Here is a 16545-nt window from a genome sequence, read left to right as displayed (position 1 = left end):
GGGTCTGGAGACCTGTGCATCATAGATAAACACAATTTATTTGTGACTGATAAAGCCTCCTTTTTGTTGGCTGAACACAGAGGAAAATGAGAGTCAGATTAAAAACAAACAAAACAAAAACCTAAGTCATGGGGCTAAAGAGATTGCTCAGAGGTTAAGAGCACTGGCTGCTCTTACAGTGGACCCAGATTCATTTCCCAGAATCCACATGACTGCTCAAAACCATCTCTAACTCTAATTCCAGGGGATTTGATACCAGACACATATGTGGTGCAAAGACGTACAGACAGACAAAAACCAACCGTACACGTAAAATAAAAACAATGAGTTTTTTCTAAGTTAGGAGCTACATCCTCCTGAAGTTCTCGTGGAAAGCACAGCCTGTAGCTGATACCTGTGTTCCTCCGTCCTCCTCCTAGTGTGATGGCTAACATAGCCCAGTGATTCTCAGTCTTCCTAATGCTGCTACCCTTTAATACAATTCCTCCTGCCTATGGTGATCCTCAACCATAAAATTACTTCTGTTGCTACTTTAAAACTGTAATTTTGCTACTGTTATGAGTCGTAATGTAAATATCTGATATGCAGGATATCTGACATGTGACCCCCACCAGGGGGTCATAACCCACAGGTTGAGAACCACCAACCTAGCCAGTTTGCTGGACTATAAAGTCACCTAGAAGTCACATCAATAGGTATGCTTAAAGAAGCTTTCTAGGGAGATTCACGGAGGAGGGCAGATCCATCCTGGATATGGGTAGCACCATCCCTTGGGCTGGGGCCCTAGATTGAAGAAAAAGGAGACAGTGAATTGAGCACCAGAATCCATCTCTGTGCACATCTGGAGCAGATGTGATGTGATCACCTGCCTCACCTCCTGCAGCCATGCCTCCTTGCCGTGATGGACTGTCCCCCTTGAACTCTGAGCCAAAAGAAAGCCTTGCTCACTTACACTGCTTCTGTCAGGCATCTTATCCCAGCAGTGACAAAAGACACTAGTACATCTGACCTATGTTTTAGTGCCTGAGAATAAAGTTGCAACGAGTTATATAGATTTCTTCTATGAACCGCAAGCAGGTAATACCTAGGGTTGTAGTTATTTAACAGGCATGAATTTGCAGTTGTTCTCCCCAAAGAAATAATGAAAATGGGCTTGCCAGAGACCTGTGAGGAAGCACAGTTTGTTATTGAGCCTGCAGAATGCAGACAGGACTGATTACACGTGTCTCTCTTTTCGGCAGACAAGATGGCTCATCACCAATGGAAAGCCACATGTCAAGAACAGCATGAATGATGGCATCCCCACGGCAGAACCACAGACTCAGGCCATCTATCCCACATTGATGTGAATTTTCCATTACCCAGGAGCAAAAAGTAGGCATCTTTTCTCTATTTTTTCTCCCCCATTATAAAACTTAGTTTAGTCGTTGAAAATGGAAAGAGAATGATGACATTTATAGAACACCCATCTCAGCATAAAAAGTGAAATATTTTTCTAAAAGGCTTTCATTTCTTCCAGGAAAAAAATAAAAGAGAGAGACTCTTTCATTAGTCATAAGGAAGGCACATTTACTGGATTCTTTCCAGAATGTCATACACAGCTGTTAAGATTAGTTTCTATGACGAGTGTGTCATAGAGGGAGAACAGTAAACACGGTGCATGCAAATAATTTGCATCATAAATATGGATGTTGTTTTCCTTTGCCATAAGGTATGAAGAATCACAATTAAAATGTCAAACTACAATTGGGGAAAAAATCTGGAAGTTGAGAAAGGGCATTTGTGAGATTCACACTCAATTATGTGCATGTTGGTTGCCTAAGTTTCTGACTTCTAAAGCTTTTAGTCACTAATCTACTTTTTCATGCTGTAAGCTGTTTTCTTGAGCTCAAATCAGTGTGATAAAAGTCTTTGTGTATGTATGTACATAACTGTGTGCATGCATGTGTGTACAGGTACATGTGTGTGCAGAGATATGTGTGTTTGCATATTATATGCAGAGATATGTGTGCTTACATGTTGTATGCAGGTACATGGGCACATGTACATCTGTATGTCTGTGCAGGGGAATGTGTGCACATATATGTGTGTGCATGTGTGTGTTCAGCTGCATGTCCATATGTGTGTGTGCGCACAGGTGCACGTGTGTATGCATGTATGAGTACAGATGCATATGTGTGAGGGTGCATGAGTGCAGCTGTACATGTGCATGTGCATGTGTGTATACGTGTATGTGCAGGTACATGTGTGTACAAATGCACATACACTTGTGTGTATGTGAATGAGGGGTCCAGAAGTCAGCTGGAGATGGTGCGATTCCCTCAGTGCCCTGCTGACAGGTGAACACATAGCATGGAGCTGACATATCTCCCACATTCAACGACAGAGTTCATAATTTACATGTAAAATTCTTTGATAATGCCCTCTCATTCAAGAGGATAAATACGGGAAATGAGTTTTCTTCCAGCAGCTTACGCTGATACACAGGACATAACTCTCTTGGCTTTATTTTAGTAAAGGAATCATATTCATAAAAGAAGCCATAACTCAGTTCTATATACTTCAAAGAGTTGGCTACAATTGTTCATAATTGGTTTAAATGTTAATGTTTGCATAATGCATGATTTCTTTATTAAAAGGCCACGGCAGAAATACACATTAGTCCTCTTGAAAAGAGCCCCAGGAAAAAAATTCTTCCCGAAGCCTCAGATGATTTAAAATTGATCTCCTATCGTGTGTCCTACTTTTATATTCTTAACAACAGACAAAATAATTCCTTTCAATTTTAAGCCCAGCTGTTTGGGGGACCCCAGGTTGAGTTATGTTGCTATTTTCAGGGGTACTTACTAGGTTATCTTCTCTTCCTTGGGAATCCCCCTGCTGGGAGGCACAAAGGCATTCCAACAGGCATCTCAGACTTGCTTATGTGTGGCAAGTCTGGATTTTTCCAGTGATCAAACATATATCCACTCACCATGACTCACTTCCACACATGTCTACACCCTCACTAGGGCGGTCGTAATTTTATGAGACATATATGGGGAGGGAACCAAACCAAAGTGCATAGGGAAAAAAAATGTCACGTGCTCTTCCAGTAAATTTCTTGATTATCTGTTGCCAAGTCCTGTGCCGGACCATGCCTGTGGAAATCAGAAGACAGCTAGGTACAGCCCTGCCTCTGTGGGTCTGTGGTCTGAAATGATCACGTGATGTGTGAAGGAATAGCCGTTGTGGGGATATAGGGGAAAGGGTGTGGAAATGAGGGTCTGAGTTCACAGAACTACAGCCCAGGTATCTTTAGTCACTACTCAGTAGCTGTGAAAGGACACCGTTACCAAGGCAACTATTACAAGAGGAAGCATTTAATTGGGGCTGGCTTGCAGTTTCAGAGGTTTAGTTTGTTATCATCATGACAGGGAATATGGTAGCACACAGGCAGACATGGTGCTGGAGAAACAGCTGAGCGTTCTACATCTGGATCTGGAGGGTCCTTCATCTAGTTCTTTGGCAAGCAGGAAGAGACTGGAAACCTCAAAACCCAACCCCAGTGACACACTTCTTCCAACAAGGCCACACCTCCAAATCCTTCTCAAGTAGTGCCATTCCTTGATAACCAAGCATTCAAATACATATAATGAGACATTTGTTTTTCAAGTCACTTACAGGAGTATTGGAGATCCTGCCTCACTCAGAGCCATCATGTCATCCAAAGAAAGCAAAAGGTGAAAGTCATCGTGACTGGATGCTGCTGCCTTGGATGTACATACCAAATTGCTACAGCTCAGACTTGTAATCACTAGATGCCTATATTTCGTGGAAAATAGCCTATTGTTAAGTTAGGCAGTGAGAGCTAGGTTTTGGGAAAGCAACAGACAAATTTGAAGGAGACACACTTGTGTTTTCATCTCAGCCCATCTGTCTTCAGACGTTCACTACCTCTGTCACCGAGGCGGCTTGGAGCCTTTTCCTGTTTCTTCTGTATGCATGCACACAAACCTGTCATGTGTTAGCAAACCCATCTTTACAAAGCCTCTTAGCTTAAGAATCCTAGAAATGTGCTTTCTGAGGGAAGTTCCCTTTACAGAGTATCTCTCACCAAAGGGAGGCAGAGGACTGAAAACTGAGCCCCAAGCTCAAGTTGAAACATCAGCACTAAGCAATCTGTTCCTTGTAGGGATGGTTCTGTGTTTCTACCAGCTCCATAGAGCTGTCCTGGCTCGGTCAGTGATGCTGGACTGTCACAGAATTTTCCTCCACCACTTAACATCACAGATGCAAGTTACCCAGCAAAGGTGATAGAGGTTCTTGCCCCAGAGATACTCAACTCTGAGGCATTTGTCACTCACACTCCAACAGCTTGTAATCAGAGTTCTATGTTGGTCAACATTCCATAGCATTTCAATATGTGCACAGGAGGCTAGTTCTACTTGCAAATTATAAGACGAATATTTCTGCTGCGTTGTTTTTTTTTTTAAGTTTCATTCCAAGTTAAATGCGTACAGTCTTAGAGATATAGGACAAAAATCTTGTTTGGAATGAAATTCCCTAAACTTTCTTTACATGTGTGTTTTGAGGTACAGGGACCCCCTTTCTATAATATCTTCTTACCTCAGTCTGAAAATCGAATTGACACATGCCTGTCTGCAGGAGAGAAGCACACAGTTTTATTATGACACATTTTGTGGGGCTCTGGAGCTCTCTTAGAGAAATAAAGACCCAACGGACCTCGTAGAAGCAATGGCTCACATTATGGGTTAGGCAGAGAACAGTCGTTGTGAATAATCAATAGAGGTTACATGTGGGACTGTGTAAGGGTATCTTGGTTCTTGGCTGAGCATAGGCCTGGAACCCCGAGACTCCAAGGGAGAAACGGAAGGTGTTTGGCCACATCCCCAGAACCCAGGGTCCTGACACGCAGTCTAGTCTCCATGGACCTTCATTGTTCAGTCACGTAGGCCATTACAGCCCCTCCCAAAATGCACAGATAGAGGGTGTGACTACAGGCCTCAGACCCTAGATTTAGATACTAACCAAGGCCAGAGGGCAGAGCCAATTAAGTCCCAAGACCCTTCCCCTTTTCTCCCTATTTAACTCAGGTCTGCCCTGAGTTTCAGGGGGGTACATCCAGATCCATCTACCATCTGCCATGAAAATTAACCCTTTTGGAACCAAGGACTTTCTGATGTCTTTGGGGCCTGCCACCACCAAAGCTTCCAGCCTTTGGAACTCCAGACCTTTCTCCTGTTTGTGGGACCCGCTGGCGTGGAAAGCCTCTGGGACACCGTCGTGGCTATTTATCCACAGCTGGTTCCCACATGGGGCACAGACACCCACGGGCTTCAAGAACCAGGCATCCCAAGTCTGCTACAGGTGAATACATCCCACAGGACACAGGGCCAAGGCTCTCTCTGTCTCCCTCACCTATCTCAGGGCTCAAGAGCCTGTCGCTTCACACAGCACAGCTCTGTGTGCTCCAAACGGTCTCTGTTCTGCTGAGCCCCTCCCCCACGGTGTCTGGGGCCACAAACAGAGATTCCTGCCTCCCCACTGGAGAAAGCCTTCCTCCTGCCCCCACGGAACCCCAGACTGGCTTTGCTCCCTGCCTGGGCGTGACCCACACAACGTCCACCCGGTACAGCGTGAGAAGAAAGCAGCTGAGCTTTCCGACGCTTGTCTGGTGCTGTGCTGAATTGACTCAGCCAAGATTCTGTGCTTCTCCCGTACTGAATGAACTGTGGTTCCAGCAGGCAAAGGGGGCCTGCCGTGGGGGAGCTGCAGAGAAGGCCTTCAACTCCACTGCTGCCATAGCTGCAGCTGCTTAATCTCTCACCTGGAGGACTTCTCTGGATTCCAGCCACGGGGACACACATCTTCAAGCAAGCTGGCCAGGTTGCCAGTCTGCTAAGCCAGTACAGTAAACAAATCTCTCCCGCAGGGTGCTGCCAGGGCCTCTTTCTTCCCTCTTCCCCCATTTCTCTCGGCTGTGGGTCGGCCGGTCACATGTACACATGTCCCTAGTCTTGGTGGTTCTGCGGCCTCTTAGCGGTCTGAGAGCCCAAGGGCTTGAGACCAGCTGGTCCCCGCCCACCTTCTGGCCCAAGGATCCCCAATCCAAGAGCTGTGCACCCCAACAGAACCAGACTGAGTGAGAATTCCCCTTGTCGGGTGGGGCCCCACCGCACTCTCCTGGTGTTGCAGGGAATAAACTCAGCCAAGATTCTGTGAGCTCCTGCCATGCTGAGCTACAATCCCAGCCTACCGCTTCGTGGCAGACGCATGGACTCAGAACGCAACAGAGACTCATGCATGGGCCTACATTGTTCCCTACAGGTGGTAGAGGATGTGGGCAAAGCCAGCTACAAGAGTACCCCCGCTAGCGCCCACAAAGAACCTCTCCATGGAACCGTGAGTAGCCCCAGCCTAGTTCACAAGACTAGGCATGTCTCTCTCTGTCCCTCCCCCTCTCTTTTTCTCTCTCCATGTGTTTCAGGCCAGCGTTTTCTCTCTGACTCTTAGCTAGCACTAGCTCCTTCCTAGCTCAAAAGACTCTCTCTCTCTCTTTCTCTCTCCCTCTCCTCCACGTGTTCTCCAGCTTAAGGGCAAGATGGCGGCTCCCTAGCCTCCACCTTGCCTATCCCCCAGCTCCACAGAGAGGGCTCCTTCATAGTGAACAGCTGTCTTTCAGGAAGACCTACAATAATGTTCATGCTTTTCAACCAAAAATTTTCAACCGAAATTTTTCTTGTTTTTGTTAAATGTTTCCTTTTCTCTCTAACACTCATGATATATTCCCAACATTTTTTTTTTTCAATTTTTAAGACTTCTTCAGGGTTCACAAGTCATTTAATCTACTCCCACAGGTCAAATCAACATGCTGATCACTACTTTTCAAACCTTAATTAACAACTTGTTTCCTTTTACAGACAAACTGTTGCTGCCTATCCCAGATACATAATTAACATGATGCTTTTCTTCCTCAGCCATCCAAAACAGACTCAAAGGTGCCTTCTAAGACTGAATTTCTTCAAACACCTTTACTTTTCTAGGATCTCAACGACACACCATGACGTGCTTGCTCCCAAGTAGCCTAATGCTTACTACATACCCTTTGCAGACATCCCCCTGCCGAGGTGCTGCTTCCCTGTTGTGATTATCCTACAGGTGCTCCCAGAAGTCCAGCAGAGACAACACCACCTCCAGGAACCTGCCTAGAATGTCAAGCTGCCTTCTTCCAGCCACACCATATGACTGAAGACCCAGAGACACACATTGAACTCCAGAGACACACCAAACTTCAGAGATGCATGCCAAGATCCACACACGCTAAATCTTACAGAAGGTCTGCCCTGAGTTCAGGGGAGGTACATCCAGACCCATCTACCATCCACCATGAAAATAAACCCTTTTGGAACCAAGGACTTTCTCATGTCTTTGGGGCCTGCTGTCACCAAAGCTTCCAGTCTCTGGAACTCCGGACCTTTCTCCTGTTTGTGGGACCCGCCGAGTGGAAAGTCTCCCGGACACTGCCTCAGCTTTTTTCCCCACAGTTACATATAAGATTAAGAGTTATTTTAGTGAGATTTATGTAAGATTGAGTGCAGACTTGATTGGACTCCCAGTCAAGGACAGATTACTATTATTTTGATGTAGGAAAGAGTTATTGTTATCATCATCATCATCAACATCATCATTTGGGGGGGTGTGCACATGCACATGTGTGTAGGGGTTCCTCTGTGTGCTCTGAAGACTGTAAGGATCAGAGATCAGCATTAGTTATCTCCTTCATAGCTCTCCACTTTATTGATTCTGGAGTCTGATGATTGGCTCTATTGGCATGCCAGAAAGGACCAAGGTTCTTACTCTCACTCCTTTCTTCTTGTACTGGGGCTATAGACATGTGTGTCTCCACTCAGATTCTCCATGTAGCCTCTAGAAGATCAAACCCAGGGTCAGTTGCAGATGTGCACGGCAAACACTTAGCTGATAGATCCATCTCTCCAGCCCTCTATTCTTATTCTTTTATTCTTATTCTTATTCTTATTCTTATTCATCATCATCTCCTCCTCCTCCTCCTCCTCCTCTTCTGAAACTCAAAGGAGGGCACAATGTTCTGGTTTCACCTTACGGTTTTTGAGTGACTTTAACTCAAAATAGTTGATGCGCAAAGTAAGTGTATTTTTGGTTGTGCCACATATTTAAAGTCATATTTATAAAAAACAATGAGTTTCATTCACATTAAATAGAAGCTTTTGTTTCGCAGTCTGCCTGTGTTCCTTGGACACTGCTGTTTCTTAAAACCACTCTTGGATTCATCAAGCTGTTTTTCACATACATTACTCTTCATTCTTAGTAATTTGTGGGAACTCCCTTTGTGTAATTCTTCTCTGAAAATGCTGTCCTCAGCCATGGATACCCATCTTCATTACATTAGGACATTTCCTTCATTTCATATCATGTTATATGGTTGCTGGTGAGAGGTCAAATCCCCATAATCAGATATTACAATTTTTGTGATAATAAGAGGAGGAATAGACTAGGGGTCACTTATAAAAATAGCATCAACTGAGATCACTTGGGACCTATGCTTCTTTCTTTGTCTTCAGATAGTCTTCTCAAGGATAATTTTAGGAATGTGTGCTAGTTAACATCTTAACCGTTGATTTAGCATAGCTCAGACTCACCTGATACAAAAAGAGTTTCAGTTGAGTAATTGTATTCATTGGGCTGCTCTGTGGGCATGTCTATGAGGAATTGTCTTAATTATTAACTGATGCAGCAGGGCCCAGCCCTTCCCTAAGTCGCTTTTGTTCAAAGTGATTTATCACAGAAAAGAGCTGGCCTCAAAATCAACCTACTTTTGCACTTTGAATGCTAGGAGTAAATGTGTACACCATCACACGCCACTAGGTAGTTTTATGCCAATTTGAAACAAGCTGTAGTCATCTGAGAAGAGGAAACCTCAACAGAGAAAATCCCTTTGTAAGATCAATCTATAAATTGACAAACCCATAGGGCACGTTTTTTTCTTAATTGATGGGAGAGAGTTTCAGCCCATTGTGGATGGTACAACACCTGAGCTGGTGGACCTGGATGCTATAAAAGAGCAGACTGAGCAGCCATGAGGTGTAAGCCAGTAAGCAGCACCCCTCTACGCTCTCTGCATCAGTTCCTGCCTCCAGGTCCCTGCCCTGTTTGAGTTCCTTCCTTGGCATCTCTCAATGGAATGTAACTAAGGATACATAAATCAAATAAAACCTTTCTTTCTCAAGTTGTATTTGGTCATGCTGTTTCATTACAGCAATAGAAAGCCCAGCTAAGATATCCAGCTTAAAAATTTTAACAGATTTTTTTTCAATTATTTTTACTTAAGTGTATATCAGAATCTGTGTATGGGTATGTGCATCATGTGAGTGCAATGCCTGTAGAGGCCAGCAGAGGGCGTTGGATCCAATGGATCTTGAGTTATAATGGTTTGGAATGTCATGATATGAGTGATGGTAACTGAATTTGTGCCTTCTCCAAAAACAGTGCATGTTCCTGTTTCTCCCTCTCCCTAGCCCTAGTAAGATACAGGCACATAAGCTTTTGTGCTTTAAAGTTTCACAATAATGAAGCAACCACAATGCATTCCTTCCCCTCTCTCTGCACCCCCCCCCAAGACCCTAAAACTTCAAATCAACTTCTCCAAAGTGCTAACTGCCACAGCCTCTGGAACAGCTACGTTTTACACAGCTCTTGACTTCTGTTTCCCAGCGGAGTCTGTCATAAACAGGCCAAACGCTTCTCCCATCTCAACACAGCAAGGACCTTTTCATATAGAAATATGATACAGACCACAGTAGAAATGCCTCAGAGAGAAAGAGAATCATCAGAATCCCCCTTAGCTCCAGTAAGAGTGACATCATGTGATTATTGAAGGGTGATGGGGAGCTGTAGAAATCCTCTGTAATCCTGTTGAAATGCCCTTCAAGATAAAACCATGCCTCACCTGAATTAATTCTGTGGGTCACAGCCAAAAGTTACATTACCCATGCAGGTTTCCCATAGGCTCAGCTGTCTGCAGATCAAAGAACCATCTTAAGAGAAAGGGGTTGGATTGTGTGTGTGTATGTGTGTGTGTGTGTGTGTGTGTGTGTGTGTGTGTGTGTGTGTGTGTCTGTGAATCTGATTGTTTTAAAGTATGTATCTGTATGGGGACCAGCAATTTCTTGTGTAGACAGATGCATGTGAGATTTGAACTGAGGTTCAAATTTTTATTGATTTTTGAGCTCATGCAATTTGGCTGGTAGCTGCCCTCTTGGGATCCATTACAGATTTGTCTGAGAAATAAACCTTGCAAATCCAGAATGGTTTGATTTTTCACTCTCTGCTCCAAGGAGAACAGGCTCAGACACTTCCTATTCATTTCTGGCCATATATCATCCTTAACCCAATTTAAGAACACAAAGGTCAATTGATCAAATACAAAGTTTAAAAAATTGCCTCCCTAAAAAAAACTAGAAAGTGCTGAGAGCACGCTTTTTCCACAATCCATTCATAAGGTTAACCTGAAATGCATCATGATACACACAGCAAAACTTTGTCTGCAGAGAGAAGCCAACCTCTGTAATTTGAAGAAAATTCAATGCAGGTTTGTACTTCTGTGGGTTATAATGCTATATTTTCCTACATGCTAGAAATTAAGCATTTATATTTAAATTTAAAAAAATATTTTATGATCATGGTTGTGTGTGTGTGTGTGTGTGTGTGTGTGTAACTCAGTGCCTGCAGAAGAGGCCTTTCAACTTCTTGGAACTACAATTAGAGATGATTGTGAGTACCCTATGGGTGCTTGGAAGAAATTCAGGTCCTCTGCCAGAGCAGCAAGTGTTTTTAACCCCTAAGCCATCTCCCCAGTTCCCCAGACACTTATTTTTGAATACAGTAATTTTCAAAGTCCATGTTTGTCTTCTCGAAACCAAAGAGAATGCAGAGGCCAAGAACTATTGATAAAAGTTGTGCTTTGGGGGTGGGGGGTGGAGATTTTATACAGAGTCATCCAAGCTGGGTTGGATCTGAATTAATCTTGAAAATGTCAAAGTTGTTGAAACGAATAAATGCTGAGGCAAGCTAAATAGAAGCTCCTCAATGAAGATGCAGAAAAGCCTGCAACTACTTAGGCCATACTTTTAGCTTATCATAAGAATCTTCTATACTCTTTGTATCTCAGTTGCCGGTCAGGTTCTTATAGAATGGCAAATCCATGCTACCTTGATATTTTACAGCTCACCAAGGCAGACACAGGGGCTGGCTTTACAAGCATGAGGACTGAGTTCAATCCCTAGGACCTACCTAAAAAGCCAAGCATTGTGTCACCCAAGCATGCTTAAAACCCCAGAATTAAAGAAGTGGAGATGTTTTGACAAATCATGTTATCGAGTCTAATGGGTTATAACACAAGGCCAATGAGAGATGCTGTCTCAAAAAATAAAGTGGAAGCTACCTAAAGAAAAGTATGCACACATATACGTGTACATGAGTGCACTCATGCACACACATACACACACTCACACACACACATGCAGAAATGCCCAAGCAGCTTAGTGTTTAATATCCCCACAACACAGATGTGACCTCTCAACCTGAAGATGGCTTATCCACACACTCATAGCAAATACAACAGAGGGACACTCTCAAGTTGTCCCCAACCCTTACACAGGCACACAAACAGAAGGAGTTCCATCAAAGTTCAATTTAACAAGGAGAAGAGGAACACTTAGGGGAAGTCCTGACATTTCCAGTCATGCCGCTGTGGGTCTCCTACCTTTCTGAAGTTATAATGGTCAGATAACTTAACCTTGGCAGTCTGAGAGCAGAGAGCCCTCCATCAGACAGAACCCCAGTGATGGACCAGCTTCTTATCTTCCACATTGAGGCTCACCTTGTCACACATTAAGGTGAAGGGGGGCTCACACCATCACTCACATCTGCAGCCCGTTGCCTCCTTCCACTCCTGTGTGACCTTCTCTAGTCTGTGAGCTTTAAATGTAATTTATACACCACCTATTTCTGTGTATGCATCCTAAAGTCCTTTATCGAATGGCATGCACGACATCTTTTAGCTCTCCTGCTGTCACCTCAAAGTTAGCATATCCACAGCTTAAGGCTTAATCTTTCTAATCCATCCCCCCACACCTCATCTTCCCGACTGTCATTAACATCACTGCTTGACCACTAGTGCGGGGGCCAATAATTTAGCACAGAGACTCAATGGATTTGGGTGAGCATCATCCCTTATCAAAGACAGGTGTCTAGGATCTTCCCTGGAGTCTCTGGCTCAGTTCCTCTGAGATGGGAGAGCTTTCATTTCTTACACATTCTAGAATGGTGCTAACCACCATTACATGTCACTTGAAGGACTGCCTCAAGGTTGTATTCCCTGTCTCCCTTTAGCACAGGTGACCTCAGCCCTCCATCACTACCACTTGGCACTGAGGCCATCCCGATTAATCTGACTCCTGTCTTGTCATCTCCGTTCATTTATTCACATGGCAGCCCCAGTAATCCTTCTGCAACAAAACTAAATCACATCCTTTCTCTGCTCAAACCTCTCTACTGGATTGCTGTCTCACTGGAAATAAAATCCAGAACCCTTGGGGCAGAGGTTCGATAAGGAAAATGGAGGTGGGGGAGCACTCACTACATAGAAAGCAGGAAGCAGAGCTGGGCTGGAGGCATAGGCAGCCTTGTTCCAAATCCCCATACTTCACCACTAAGCGGTCATGGCAGTGGTCTACGGTTCTACTTCTAAAAAAATTTTTCCAGAGACATCTGTCCACTAAACTCATCATCCCTGCATTTGAGCTGTTGGTCGTGAATGAGATATTAAGAAGACGGACTTCCTGATTTCATGATTTGTGTTTGGTCTCTTGGGGCTAAGGTGTAGTGAAAAAGATGGGTGTTGTTTTGAGAAGCATAAAGAATTGGCATTGTAGTTCCTGCCTTAGAATAACTGTGATGTGCCCGCTGGGGCTGATGCACTGGTAGAAAAAAATCTATTTTAAGCCTAAAAGGACGGTTAGTCGCATTTAATTGTCAAGTACTCTGTGGCACATAGTTACTGTAAAGTATATGCATGTTCAGATGGCTGTCCCAAGTTTCCTTCTGTTGTCCCTTGGAATAGGGACACCACCAGATGGAATGTGTGACCTACGAATATGCTTCCTGAACCCTATGAAGCAGATCTCTTCTGTCTCTTACACAGTGGACAACAGCGACTAGACTCAGATCCATAGACATGGCTGTTGGCAAGCACAGTGCATACAGAGGGCAGCTGTGACTACCTCTGTCTTGTTTCTGATTTTAATGAGCTTGCTTCCAGTTGTTAACGCAGGAATAACCAGGAGCATCAATATGGAAAATATAATAATGTCTTGCTTTATAGGTGGTTTTGTCGGATATTATATCACCTCATCTTGCCATACTCTTCCTCAGACTCCTCAGGCTCCTGCTTCAATTTGCAACATCTGCACATTTCCATATCTCCATCTTTCTCTTACCTGGTTCAGTGACATTGGAGAGAAAATGAACTGTTATAAAGCCCCGCATCCTAAGTTCTTCTAGAGCGTATGAGAAACTTTAGTTTACCAGCTTACCACATAGAAAGCCATTTCTAAAAGATTTTTTTTAATTGTGTGTGCATGCACGTATGTGTGTATGTGTACATCTGAGTGCAGTTCCCATGGGGGCCAGAAGAGGCAGTAAAATCCCATGGAATTGGAGTTACAAGCAGTCATGGGTCACCTGGTATGGGTACCGGGAACTGAATCAGAGCCTTCTGCAAACCAGCAAGCACTCATACCCATTGAGCCATCACTCCAGCCCCAACCATTTTTTCTTAATCACCTATTATTTTCTTCTTTTATATCATTTCTCTGTATATTCAAATAATTTGTTTTCCTCTAAACTCCAATGACCCACTTCAGAAACTTTGTGGGTTTTTTTAATTTTGCATTATTTTTGAAGCAGGGTCTCTTGTAGCTCAGACTAGCCTCCAACTCTTAATGTAACCAAGGGTGATACTGAACTTCTGTACCTTTTGTATCTACCTCCCTAGTGATGGTGTGTAGGCATGTACCACCATGCCTGGTTTTTACAATAGTGTGGACTGAACACAGGACTTTTGTGTGCTAGGTAAACACTCTATAAACACCCTTAGCACTTGCCTCTGGGCCCTCTGCTCTGTGACTTTAAGAGGTCTTTGTGCCATTTATTACACCGCCCACCATTCTCCCATGCATTCCTCACCAATTCATTATTTTAAAATTTATACTTTGTTTCATTTTATTCTGTCAAAAGTCTTTGTAACTCAAAATTCTTTGTTCTCAGTTTTCAGGGTTTCTGCATTATCAAACACACAAAGACATGATCAACTTTTCCCCTTCTTGGATGTCAAAGAAATTTAAAACTCAGGGACAGTGGGATGGCTCAGGCGGGTAAATGTGCTTGCCTTCCAACAACCTGAGTTCAATCCCCCAGTACCTGCATGATGAAAGGAAAGAACCAATTCTTCTGACCTCCATGTGTGCGCTGTGGCTTATCATACACACACACACACACACACACACACACACACACTCACAAAGAAAATATACATCTTCACATATGTTCCCTTATCAATCTCCAACAGTGTTATAGATGAGAAAGGTTCTTTGCTGACTTCAAAACTAGGTTGGGATCTTTGCTTGGCATGAACTTCGGTTCATCATCGTGGGCAGATAGATAACTGTTGTATTGTACAGGGAGTCTGACAGATTGCCTCAGTCAACAGAGCCACATAACCACTAACAGAAAATATTCCATAACTTCTATCGTGGTTTCTGAGGGGTCATTCCAGACTCCTCCCAAGATATGCAAGGACCAAGTACTCTAACGTGATGGTCCATGCTCTTGGCTTCCTTACTGAAGGGAAGATGTCTGCTGAAATAAATCCTGTGCATCTCTATGGTATGTGTGTTTGGGGGGGAATCCTTTACAGAACTTAAAACAAATGATTCCTTGAACAGCAGGATAGAAATTTGAAGAAAGAAAAGCCCATGAAGGGTAGAAAGGAAATGGGTTATAAGAAAGTCTCACACACACAGCAGGAGCCTATGTCCTGAATGGAATAATATTTCCCAACAGTCTTGGAAATCTTTGTTGTGAGTAGCTGTTACATGAACTCAAAACATCAGAACAAACTCAGTTTAGCATCTGAGATGGCAGAGACAGCTCCAACCTGCACAGGAATGTCTATGAGAAATGAAGAGCTCAGGGCTTTGGAAAATTGACAAATTGCTATGGATAGGTCCAGGCCTTAAGACTGGACAAAGGAGTGCCACCCCAGGTGAGCAGGTGCTCTACAATTCCAGAAAGGATTATTTATGGTCAACGCATATTTATCATGGTAATTTTCTTTCAGGTTGTGGCCAAGTATCCTGTAAAAGATGTATCTTTTTTTTTTTTCTAACTCATAGTTTAAGTCATCATTTGCAAGGATGATGGGGCTGTAAATAGAAACTCAAGTGGAAGATCTTTGAGGATAAATGTACATTTAAAACTATATTTAAAATATATGTTTTAAGGACCAAGAGGTATTGTTAGACAGGACAAGGGCCATTTGCTAGAATGCTTTAGAGATGCTCCTTTGGCTAAACAGAGGCTGATCATGGATAATTTTCACTTTTTATGTTTATGTAAAAAAATATGTACTGTCTTTGTGATACTTAGCTTTAATTTTTAACCTGAGTCAACCTAGTATCACCTAGGATCTCAATAAGGAACTGTCAACACTGGGTTGTCCACGTGTATAGGATATTGTCTTGCTTAAGTTAATAGATCTAGGAAGACCCAACCCACTGTGGGTGTCACCATTCCCCGGGCAGGGGATATTGACTTGTGTAAGAGTGGAGAATTCCAGAGGAGCACAAATAAGCAAGTGAGCATGTGTGTATTCATTGCTTTCTACCCTTGGTTGGGGATGTGATGTTTGAAGTCCATGCCTGGGCTTCCCCACAAAGATTGCCTATTACCTGGAATTGTGAGCTGAAATAAATCCTTTTCTCTATAAGGTATTTTTATCCTGGTGTTTTATCATAACAGAGATGAAACAAGAACAGTCTTCATAATAAAAAAACAAAGTTAATTGGATTTAATGTGTTATTATTTAAAAGAGAGAGAGAGAGAATGCGAGTGGAGCATGTTGGGAACATCACAAGGATATGGAGGTGGAATATGATCATATTCCATCACATACATGATGAAGATTCACCAAGAATCCTTTTTTAATAAAATAAATAAGATGTATAAACTGGAAAAGTTATTTCTCCTGTTGCTATGATTAAAGACCTCTGATAAGAACAGCCCAATGAAGGAGGAGTTGTCTTGGCTCACAGTCCTTGGGTACAGTCCATCGCAGCAGAAAAGCCATGGCAGCAGGTGCTTGAAGCATCTAGCCACATTGCACCCACAGGAAGCTGAGAGCAATGGATACTGGTGCTCCACTCAGTCTGCACTCTCACAGAGCAG

Source organism: Grammomys surdaster, unplaced genomic scaffold, assembly GCF_004785775.1.
Source record: "Grammomys surdaster isolate TR1022 unplaced genomic scaffold, NIH_TR_1.0 166, whole genome shotgun sequence".
In the NCBI taxonomy this organism is placed as follows: Eukaryota; Metazoa; Chordata; class Mammalia; order Rodentia; family Muridae; genus Grammomys; species Grammomys surdaster.
Note: the sequence above shows the minus strand (reverse complement) of the source record.